The sequence below is a fragment of the Lutjanus erythropterus genome, chromosome 22 (assembly GCF_056507025.1).
Source record: "Lutjanus erythropterus isolate fLutEry1 chromosome 22, fLutEry1.hap2, whole genome shotgun sequence".
NCBI lineage: Eukaryota > Metazoa > Chordata > Actinopteri > Lutjaniformes > Lutjanidae > Lutjanus > Lutjanus erythropterus.
In genome coordinates this window covers 8,212,498-8,224,927 of record NC_139338.1, presented here as the reverse complement: position 1 = coordinate 8,224,927, position 12,430 = coordinate 8,212,498, and the positions used below count along the sequence as shown (strand labels likewise).

General features: G+C 40.8%; 1 protein-coding gene across 1 annotated transcript in view; it reads right to left on the bottom strand.

Annotated features, from left to right (window-relative positions):
- The window catches only part of gas2l3 (growth arrest-specific 2 like 3), a 32,572-nt gene extending 21,664 nt beyond the window's left edge, over positions 1-10,908 (bottom strand). The window contains exon 1 of the mRNA XM_084710916.1: positions 10,757-10,908. The gene's annotated coding sequence lies outside the window, so the exon portion shown is untranslated. The remainder of the gene's footprint in view (positions 1-10,756) is intronic.
- Positions 10,909-12,430: the final 1,522 nt, after the last annotated feature.

The window sequence follows — 12,430 nt, the reverse complement described above, 5'->3', positions numbered from 1 at the left end:
CTCCTTGTCTCCAAACCAGCAACCAAACCAGGAACTCCCCAACCAGGATGCAATGAAATGGAATGAGATAGAATAGGGGAGGTGAGCAGGGGGGTTACCTCCACTTCCTTTTCATCCCCCACCTCCCTCTTGTCCCACCAGTGCACTCCCCCTGAACGCCCACACCAGCACTCAGCACAAAGTTTGGGGTGGGAAGCAGGAAAACAATAAGTGCAGAGCTTGCCGCTGTGATGTTTTTTAATGGTTGAGGATGTCGATGTAGGTATCTAGAGAGATGACACAAGCGTCCATGTGGAAAGTGTTCGGACAAATTATCCTTGGAGAGAGCAAACTCCAAGAAAGCAAAGAACAGAACACATGACGTCATTCAATCGACTCAGATGCACAGATGTTGGTTTTCCACAGCTGTTCCAACAAGCTCTGTTCTAACGACTTCAGGCAAGGCAAGTTGACTTCTTGTATGTACAGAACATCCATCCCCCGACCCATGTACTGTCTCATTTTACCAACACAAGGTCGGAGATTACATCAAATGTCCTGGTACATAAAATCATGCACAAAACTAAATACTGACAAAGAAAAATAAGTACATCCCTGAAATTTGCTTGAAGTCCTCAGCATATTCTTGATGTTGGGTCAAAGGTATAATTTGAACAGTCAGTAAAACAACTGAAATTGAGAAATGAAACCTCAACATGCACTGAATGATTTCTTCTGCTGCTAAAATGACAGTTTTAGCATCAATGGAGTACAAAAGTATTTTGTGAAGGAACGAGAATGGAAATATCATTGACTGACAAAAAAAAGGTCAAATACCAGCTCTGAAAGGCTGATTTGTAGCATCCAGGCCAAACTTGAAAAGATTTCAAAGGGTCAGTGCAGTCTGTCAAAGCTGCGTCCTCAAGGCTACAATGGAATAACTAGAAACAGTGACGGAACGCCGACATTTAGGATTTCAGAGGAAAGGGAAACAATCCAGAATGGTTCTGCTTCTTTTCAGCGCGCAGGCGTTCGTGAAGGGTCGCACACAACAACATGGAACAAAGGGCAAATCTTTGGCTCTGGACTCCAGTTGTGTGCATCTGGGGCCTCATCAGAGCCTGAGAGCGCGACTCCCTACAGGGACCAAAGGCACCCACACACAGTCAAATGTCAAGCACAGAGGAGGGCGAGAGAATCGAAGCCAAAAGAGGGGACGCAAAGACAAAACATGTTTTATAGTGGTGGTGAACTTGGGAGTGGCACGCTGGAAAGGGCAGGGCTCGACACTGTGATACTGAGCACTACCACGCACATTCCAACGGGTTCTGGGGGAAAACACATGCGACAATGCCGGCACTCTTCTAACATCCATCTGCAACGTGTCGTTTTCTCTGCCATCTGCCTGCATCTACCTTTATAAAGGATTTTGGAAGTTTTTGAGATTATGTTCTTAGATTTCTTTGGGGTGAGGTGTGCAGCAGAGCCTCTTTGTGGATAAACTTAAATTGCTGATTGCTGACGTTTCAGAGTTGGAATTTTACAACTTCCCAAGAATCGCTATTCTCCATTACTGAAACGTCAGCTTTTGTTCAGGTGCATGTGAGACATTCCTATGTTTCTAAAGCCGCATTAGGATTAACTGAGTAAATGAGGCACAGAAACCTGGTACACAAAAGACCCTGGTCAGGTTTGGATCGACTAACCTGTATTTCTTGTTATGAGTGAAATAAAAGCTTTGTTGTGGGTTTTTATCCCCCCAGGAAAACTGCTATTTTCAGACTGAATGGACTCAACCACTTTTTAACCATCAACTTCAGATGGCGTTTCCAGATGTTACATTTGTGAAAGCATTGTAGAGTTACGCATACATGCAATTGCAGACATGCAGATTTCATGTGTTGTGTAATATCCAGATTCTACGCTGATTGTACATATATTTCAGCCAGGAATTCAAGATCATTTTAAAGTCAACGACCTGTAGGCATGGCACATGTATTCACAAATAGATTTAATTGGGGACAGTGTCAATTTGTCCTAATGCACCTACAAAGACACATTTTTTATAAACAATTTCAACTAAACGCTCACAATTTGGCTAATCTGAAGGGATGTATTGATATAAACAAACTTTAGGTAACTTTCTCATTAAGAGGCCTATTTTCTCCTTATAGTGCTCTAGACACAATCCACATCCTGCCAGGAAGAGGTTCTGAATGAATTAAAGGAATTCCCTTTGTCCAGCTACAAATGAGCGATATAATAGACTTGGAGTCTATTAAAGGAAAGAGATCTAGTCCGAGCTTCCCTGCAGACTGCACTAAACATAGATGCTGTGTGCGTTTCGCTGAGGGTGGGGGTGAGACATCTGTCCGCATGTTCTCCACGCAGGTCGCCTCCTCTCTCGTTGGTCGCAGCTAGTAATCATTTAAGAGGATCAGCGCTATTCCAGACAGCAGAGCGCATCCACCTCTACGCCGCTCCGTCACCGCAACACACACACAGCACGTGGCGTACGCATGCAGCCTGCGGCACTCCGGCGGTGCATGCGAGCACCCGTGCATAAGTGCAAAAAAGAAATGAGAACACATTATGTAATGAGTTAAAAGCAGAATGCCAGGCGATGATGTCCTTTTGATTTTCCAGTACATAGCATTGTGTGTGTGTGTCAGGGGAATAAAAGTACATATGAGTAAAAATAAAACAAAAGTTGGCAGTTTTAAGGACCTCCAGGGGGTTGAGGTGTTTTTGTGCAGGTCTCCGGAAATTTATTTATTTATTTATTATTATTTTTTTTAAATTTAATTTTTTAATTCCCTGGAAGTTAGCACAATTAGAGCATGTCTTCACAGCTTTCCCTACCTCGTTCATATATACCAACCCAGTAGCTCTGAGCCTAAAGGTTTGGACATCCAAAGGGACTTCAAGATGGAAAAACATTTCTACTTGACAAATTTCTCAGGATGTCTATTATATAAGTTTACCTGAAAGCTTTTCTCTTTGGAATACTGGATAGTTTTTAGGCCTCATTAAAAGAGGAAATTTGGGAAATTTTGTCTTTTGTTCTATCTTTCCCCACTCTGCATTTGATGGACTCTTATGACTGGATTATCATGTACGCAGACACTGAAGATGAGCAGTGGGTTCTTTTATTCTATTTTCTAGAGTCCACTTGGGGGATTGGCATTGTAGCTGCATGGACAAGTCTGTGTGGCTGCAACAAATTGGGCATGTCCATGTTTTTCGTATACTTCGGCCTTTAGGTACTGCTTCAACTTCTTTGTCATCATAAATTTTTCACCTTAAAGCCTCTCAGTTTGGATTGTACTGGACACTATCTTATTTGAGAGGTTTCTTATGTGAAAAAGAGGCCCTATTTTTGGGACTTAATTTTGCTAACGCCAGTAAACAGAAACAGATGAGTAATATCTTTGTGTGTGCGTCCTCAGTACCCGCCACGGTGTGAAGTGGCTGAAGGCCAGTGAACCTCCTGCGTCCTTCCCCTTCCCTGCAGTCCAAAAGGGTTCTGCTGGACCCAACTTCCCCCAGGAGAATACTAACGCCTCCTCTATTAAACTCCTTCCTGCTGAGCCCTTTGTGTCTGGACTTAATTACCCTGTCGGAGGAGCATTTCATTTAGAGCGCGGCCTCCCCCTTTTCATTACAGATGGGGCCCGGCTGCACAGTGTCGAGAGGGAAATTCATTCAGTTGAGGAGAATAAAAAGTAAATATACGTCAACAGACTGTTGTCGAACTGAGCCCAACACCTTCAATCAAACTTCACTTTCTAAAGCAATTCAGTCCCCCCTGGGCATGAACAAGCTTGCTCATCATGGTTTTCCATGGTAAAAGACTATCTGCCTTTCAAGCAGGATTAAAGCATTTCTTGGCCTCCTTCCTCTTGTCCTTGTTGGAGTGGGTTTTCCATAGAGGTGAGACAGTGGGAGTAAAGTCCATCTTAAAGGCTTGAATAAGTGGGAGCCACCTGCCAATCCCATTTTGATTTGTTGATGGTAATCCATGGCTCACCGCACGCTGTCGGGGTCATCTCCGGGATTTCAAAGCCCCTCGGTGCTGCTGACTCAGGATCGGGCTTCCTGCCTTGTTTTCCACAACCTTGAGCAGCAGAGGGATTGGTGCAAACTGATTCCAGGTCGGTAAAAACAGGCTTCAGCTTGCAGCGCCTCAACCCTTGCATGTGAGCTGCCACATAAGATTGTCATTGGATTTAAACACATTTAGCCAAGCATTTACCCAAAACATATCAGTCCACTGACTTAAGGTCTTTAAAACTATTTCTTTATCCAACAGTATCTCCGCTAGAGCTAAACAATTAATCAAAATATTACAAAATCGTTAGATGGCCAAGTGCCATAGCCAAATTACAAATGCTGCAATTTTTTTTTAAATAAATTATAAATGAAGAACTGTGGTGTTACAGAGATGCCCCGACCCATAAATCATATTCTCCAGATGTAAGGGAATATGCTTGTTTGGTTAAAAAAAAAAAAATAAAAAATAAAAAAAAAAAATCACATTTTTTCAGTGGAAATAACCCATTCCCACAAAATCATGACGCATATCACAATTGCAATATCTGTAAAAATAATTGCAATATGATTGCATATTGTTCAGCCCTAATCTGTACTGTCAGTAGTGTAGCCATACAAAATATCCCAAGCTGTCTTTGACACAAGTGAAAGAGTGTGTGAACGTGATCATGTTACCTTTGCTGACACTCACTGATAAAGCTATCCAAACACTGGTAGAGTAAAATCCACACACGTCTCATCAAAATTAACTTTTTATTCACTTAGCTCTTTTGTCCTCTAATGCTGGGGAAAACTGATGCAATTTTACTGTGTTGTTGTACTTCAACATGGTTTCAGTTAGTTTGGAACCAAGGAACTGTTCAGTAAATAGCCTTTTATTCAAAAATAAAATACATCACTTCTGCATATGTCCAGCTCCCTACAATAATGAATCATGAAACACTTCTCTCCTTATGAAAGCAACACCAGTCACTGTCAAAACAATGAGACTTTGGTCAGTAGCACAACAACCAATCAAAGGGTATCATCCCTAATTTTTTTTTTCTAAAAAAAAAAGGGTAAACCCACTAGCCAATAGCTGCAAGTAGAGAAAGCAGGGAAAATACACTCAAAATTAACTATGACTGTGAACTAGTTCACTTTAATCTGTGTGATCTGAACTTGCACAACACTCTCAAATCAAGACAAAACACTTGCCATAATATGTTAAATCCAATAGTCAATAGAAGGAAACAAAGCCAGCATTACTACGTCAATAGTCTCTCAGCAGAAGATGCTACTATACTACTTCAGGGTTTCTCAGGGTTTCAAGGAGCAAGAACTACTACGCCGACTTGACAAAGAGATTCCTCACATTTTAAACCATGTGACAACAACAAAAAAATAAAAAATAAAAATTGCAAGAGAATATCCAAACAGTGACTTCAGTGGTTAACAGGAGTTACAAGAGGAGACACCCAATCTGCCCTATGGTGAGAATTTTGTCCAAGTTATTAGCTGTTTAGGAAAATATGTGGTGTGGCTGTGTGGTGTAGTCAGGTGACGCCCACCGATTTGTTTGAATTTTGGAGACATATTTTCCTCAGATTATTGACTTTGACTGAGAACAATACTAAATGGAGAAACAGCCAAACCACAACAAGACCGTCTTCAAACGGAGCTCCATCATGTCCCCAGTGCCGACTGCAAAGCTTGAACTGACAGTTAAAAAACTTTCCATGTTCAGAGTCATTTTCCTCATTTTTAAACTCCCTCCCTGCATGATGTCAGCAGTCAGTTGACTGTGTCAATTGGCGGTGACCAACACACGGGCACGGCATCCTTTAAGCTGCAGCAGGCCTGGAGGGATGCCCACTCTGAGCCGTTTGTGCTGACCTCACACACACACACACACACATGCACACACACACACCAAGGCCAACTGACTGCAATGACATCATTGCTTCAGTCGCAGCACAGGCGTCCAGCAGGCCGGCAGATTGAAATACCTGAGCACACTCCCAAACCACAGTTGATCTTTCCTCAGCTGTTATTTTAATAAAATAACTGACTGTCATCTCATAATGAATAGAAGTGCCTCACATCACAACGGTTGTGGAAAGTAACCTTTTGATTTCAAACATGACATCTGTCTAGAAGACAAAAACTGCCACATCGTCATAATGGATGTTTACTAGTACCAGTGTAAATACAGTTTGTGAAGCACAGCTGACTTCATCCTTTACTGTGAACATATTAGTTAATCATGTTAAAACCATTTCCTTTACTGATGACACTCTATGTGTGATACTTTAAATTCAATCAGAGAAAAATCTCCTTTACTTCGGACATTAAACCCACTAACATCTGCCTTTTGTCTTCAGTGGTAAAGATACAATTGGCCGCCTCCGTCTGTAAGATCTGTGACTCTTTTGCTCCTTTTTCATCCACATGCTGCCTGGTTTATTAACTCGCCTCACTTTGTCTTGGTGCAGCACAGCAGAGTTTGCACCAATTTGAAGCATTTTATTATCTAACGCTAATCTAATCTAAAACTGTAAAAGTAATGATATTATTTCATGTCAGAGTTCTGCCAACAGTTTTCCATAAATTGGGTTATACAAAGTCCAAACAGACAACCCCAGCGCTGCCCTCTAACAGGCTTTATCAGTCAGTTTAGATAAGCCTCTGTAGCCCAAACAACCATGTCGCCCCTACCCAGCTCTTCGCAGAAGGTCAGGCTAAGGGGATGTGAAAGGTCGAGGGGTCATCGAGCTCAGCCTAATTAGCCACGTTTGTTTGTCACATAATAATCCTGGTTAGCAAGTGAATGAGGAGGGGGGGTCGGCTTTAAAAACTGGGGCACCTTTCACCTTAATCAGCCTCATCAGTGCTCAGACATGTTGGGAGAAACCTGTGCTCCCTTAGATCTTCAGTGAGCAGACACAAACTCATTCCCCCATAAACAGAGCGATTCAAGGATATCTTTAAAAGGATTAGTGGAAACAGGAAAATTCAAATAAAGTGCAGCCCTCAAACTATCAGTGGAGATGTACAAACCCACTTTTTAAAAGTTCTAATCACATTCTGATATCTGCATTTGAATACCTGCCAATGCTATACAGATACCAGTGCTCTTTTTTCCTTGGTGTTTATTATTATTATTATTAATTTTTTATTATTACTATTAAGATTAAATGAGGTGAAAAACGAACCTTAATCTGGAAAGTTTGTATAGTTTGTGTAATGTATTGTGAAGAACTGTAGGATTCTGGCTTGAGGCATTCACGCTGCTGATAGATCAAGAGAGGGTTCTCATTTGTATAATTTCCCATGAAGCATTGGGAAGCATTAACTAGTACATTTCCTCCCAAATAACACATGATATCAGCCTTACTGTGCAACTATTTACAGTATCTACACACATCCACTAACACAATAACAAACCTCCTTTTACACATACACACAAACTTACCCATGACCCACACTCCACCCCACTACCCTCCTGTAAGCTTTAGCCTAAATAAATGAGGGCTAATCCAAGATTTCATTATCGTCTCCATTGTGTCCACACACGCAGCACCGTGGCCCATATGTGCCCACGTGCATTTTTAACTCATTAAGCCTCCTTTGTCTCATCTGGTGTGTGTGTGTATGGGTCTTAACTTCTTTCGGGGGCCTTGGCAGGCCTAAACTGCGGGGCCTGATGCCAAAGATCAAGCAGATGGTGATTATGAAGATAGCTGGAATTGGGGTTGCTACTCATGTGTGCGCTCATTCATTGAGAGCTGGGTAGTGACAGCTTTGTCTCAAACAGAGTGACGTACTGTACTGATCTGGTGACAGATCGTTGTATAGTTTAAAAAGACAACAACACCAGTGTTTCCCATTCATTGATTTATTTGTGGCAGCCCACATGCCATAATGCCATCAACAATTCTGCATAGATTTGTCAAAAACGTATGCATTTTAGCTAACTCAGTTAGTCTATGTTCTTAACACTACACTGTCAATCTATGAGACCAAACTCCTCAAATAAGTTATTTAACAAGGATGGAGCCTAGCTAGTAAAAATAGCAATGTAAAGGATGATGTACAGTGAGCTGGTCATGATTGCAAAATAAATCTCACCAGAGTAATCACCCTGTCCTGATTGGTTGTAGGTCTATCCTATTGGGTCCAGTCAGCAGGTCTGTCCAGCACCGGTGATAAAAGCTACAAAACAACCAAATGTGGCCAAGCAGATTTTTTTTATTTTTTTTTGATGATGCAGTAATTTTTCCATTGTTAAAATAAAAGTATTGATAAGCGCAGCTTTAAATATTTAGCAATTAGTTAGTTGTGTGATTCATTTCCATAAAGAGAAGAAAATAGACCAGAAAGAATAAAAATCCCATGCCGGTGAATCCCAAGTTTCCGGAGGAGTGTTCACCTAGTGCTTTTTAGGAAACAGATTAAGCTAATTTTGACTCGTCACTCTGTGGGTGGAGAGTGTCTAGACTAATATAAGTGTCTCAGTGAAGATGGACACTCTGCACTCTGCTGCTGCTTCACTGTGTGATTGTGGTTGATCAGACCGTCTGTAATATTAATGCAGTTTGATAGTAAATCAATTTCCCAACAGCTGAGCAGGTCAAGCCAGCGGGGTCAAACTACCAATCAGACGATCAATAGAGACGGTAGAATCATTGAATGTGGTGTTGATTGTACAGTAACTGTGATCATGAACAGCATGTCAGGATGAAAAATAATGACAAGTCTGCTCTCATTCAACCCCCTTCCTTTTTCCTTCAGTCATGAGTTACAGTTACATCACATTCTGTGTAATTGTGAAATCCAATGACATGCCATGAAATCACTGTGGAAACATTAATTCACAGCCATGTTTACAAGCAGCGTGGTTCCAGACCTCTGAATCACCACCCACATCTGTTATTAGTTCATACAGAATTGAGTAAAAATAAATGGACACTCTGGCTGATTATGAGGCTATGAATCACAGAGTCTAGCTAATAAAACTTCTTGTTGTGAAGGTATAAATAAACATAACATCACATGTCTCTATAGTGCAGTGTGTGTGTATGGTCTTTCCCAAGTGTAACCCTCTTTGTAGGAAGCACCTGCCGAGCCTTTACTTCATCCTTTTTCCTCAAACAGGAAACCAGGACTGTCACATGTACAAGACTTCACGTTAATATGTCCCTCTTTATTGTACTGGCACAATAGCTACACCAGCAGGGTAAAACACACCCGTCACTCAGTGTGTGCTTTGATCCAAAAACGGCGGCATGAGTGCCTTTTCTCACCCTCCACAGAACCTGATCTTCCTAATGATCTCTCACGAACACAACATTCTCATAGAGGGACAGTTCACCTCAAAATCAAAACTACATATGGGATGATACACTTTTCTCATGATTCAACACCATCATGATATTTGGGTGCAGATTTGATATGTATTACGATTCAACAAGTATTGTAGTTCGATATATAACAACTAGTCCATGGGAAAAAGTTGAATCATACATTTCTAAAAACAGTATATCATGAATAATGTTTCCAAAAATAGTGCACATCATGTCAGTCAGTCTTTCTGAGTTTTATTTCAGCAGCATCATTTCTATACTGCATGTAAAAGCAGCAAATGAAATCATTTTTAAAGTGGACGACTGCTACATTAAGCTGTTCCTACTCATTAAGCTGGTGCCATAAGAAAATAATAAATATATGGAGATGATAAATAAAAATTAAGAGAGCCCCTGGCTGCATTTGGGAATTTTGAGTTTTGACCCATTGAGGCTGCTGTACATCCTCAGACTGGGGTGTTGAAGCCAGAGTAGCAGACTGAGTAAGTCAGAAGCTATTAGTTTCTAATATTTAGAGTTTTTCTTGTGCCACAAATATTTTAACTCCTACCTGTGATGCTATTTATCCATCTAGATTGACATCTTTACTGCCAGTGTCTCCAAAATTCAGCACACACTCACCACAAAACAATCTAGATGAATGAAAAACACAACAGGTAGGGAGGGAAATATGCATTCTTGACTTTGGGGTGAACTGTCCCTTTAATCCCACCATGGGCCACTGCAAACTGATATCAGCATCATGCAGCAACATCTAAGGGGAGACGGTGTCCACATTAGATATGCTCCAGTATACTACTGATCCTCTTACCTGTTTATTCCCACCTGCACCACACTGAGAGCTGTTGTTTCTCACACAAACACGCACAGACCTGTCAGTGTCAATTACCTGCCATTATGTAACAGTGAAAGCTGCAAAGTGCAGGTTTAAATTGCACACTTATTTAAATTCAATTGTGGCTCACGTGAAAAAGAAAGTGCCACATTTATTTTACAATTAAGTGACAGACATAACCGCAGCCTTTAATTTAAAGTAAATGGCACTTAAGATAGACTTTAAGATAGCTGTGGAAGACGTCTGAGGCAAAAAACCTAAGAAATACCCCACTGTATTTCAATTACACATTCAATATTGCATTATGTCTGACCTCTTGACAGCTTACAAAGACAGGGTTATATATTTAGAAACTTAAAAACACATCGGATTTCAGTTGTATAGAAAAATAACGGAAATATTCCCCCTCTCAACTTCCACGAGGCTCCCTCATGGATTTTGGGGAGAAACCACAGAAAACCTCTGCGCAGCCAGGCGAAAACTTTCGGAGAAACTACATTTACCGATAATTCCCTTCTTAGAAAAGTAAAAGTCTCATCCTTACCAGCAACCCTTAAGTGTATAAAGCCTTGAAGCAGAAAGTCCGGGCAGTTTGTGTTGATTTACGGCGCCTTTCCTTGTGGAAATCTTGAGTTAGTATTCCTCTTATCGGGAGTTGTTACTCATGTTCTCCGCTGCTGCTGCTGCTGTTGCTGCTGCTGTGTGTTTGTGGGCAGCGGTGTTCGAACCAGCCAATCAGAGCGCTCGGCGCGCTGGGGGCGGGGTCACAGCCTCACCTGAGTGTCATTTTACTGGATGATGAAAACCCATTCATAGAAACAATGTACGAGTGCCTATATTAATCTGGGAAAGCACAAATCTTACATTAAGGGATTTTCTTTACCCCCTTTTCAAACTGTTTTTATGCAGTCTTGTTTTTCTCTGTTCCTCCACCAGCTGAATAGATTTTAGCCCACGTTTATGATTCTGTAAGGTTTGTTAAAGTACCCCCATACTGCACATTTCAACCTTGATTTATAACCCTAGTTTATTATATTATTATTATTGGAAGCACATACATATTTTTTACATTTACATTGTTTTATCAGCTTAATACTGAATGAATTCTTTATATCGGAAGTGTTTATGAACATAATTTTGAACTGGTGTCATGTTTTTGATGTCCCCTAAAAAAATTATACATCATTCGTATTTGGCGTATCTGAGCCCCCAGCTGTAAAACGCTGCTAAATACAATGGATTTTCAACTGCTCTCTGATCTATGTTTATGATGACTTTTTACACAGCACCACCCCTTCAAAATCCCAAATAAGTCTGAGTAAGTTTATATTTCTGTTATTAGACCTCTCTTACTAACACCAAACATATGTTAGCATCACAGTATAGAACAAAATACTGCAGAGTTCACATATTTTACATAGAAAATGTTTAATAATTTCCCTATTTGGTGCCAGACCAATATATTGGTAGGCTGATATCATTGTTTAATTGCCCTGATGTCATTTTGGATTTTATATATACAAATAAAGAATACTGGCTGATATATAAAGATAGACCTTTGTGGCAAAACTTAAAGGCAGATTCAGTAAGATTTGTCCGAGCTGTTTGTAAATGCACCCGAAACATGCCAGGATGTCAAATACCAGTGTTCTGGGTTGGTCGTCCTGAGTGCAGCAAAATAATGAGAAAATAAGGAAATACAGACACCAAATATAGAGTGAATATTATGCCTTTAAATACTTTTGTACTGAGTGGATCTGAAGCTGGTCAGAAGAAACAATTTGACGGAAAAACTTTTCTGTTTAAATTCCAGTGGTTAATTTAGATGTCAGTCCACTTTCACAGCCTTTTGACAGGATTGTTGTTGAAAGTGATGCATGTGTGACACAGGTCAGTGGATAAAACTACAATGAACAAGATGAGAAGAAAGTGGAATGTCACAAAAGGTTAAGAATTTGATCAAATGTAGAGAAACAAATATTAAAAAACACACACACAGCCAACACTGGCCTACTTCATGTTTAACAATATGACCCTTTACATCCAGCTATCTCTTCAGGGACTGTTCAGGGCTGCCCCATCTGTGGGGGAGGAGGGGGGCAAGTTTGTGTTGAGTTTCAGCCGCACCCTGGCCATTGTGGATTGAAACCATGGCAGCCTCCGCTTCAACCTTTTTTGTTATAAATACTTCAGGAAACAGCCAGTCTTCCAGCTGCCG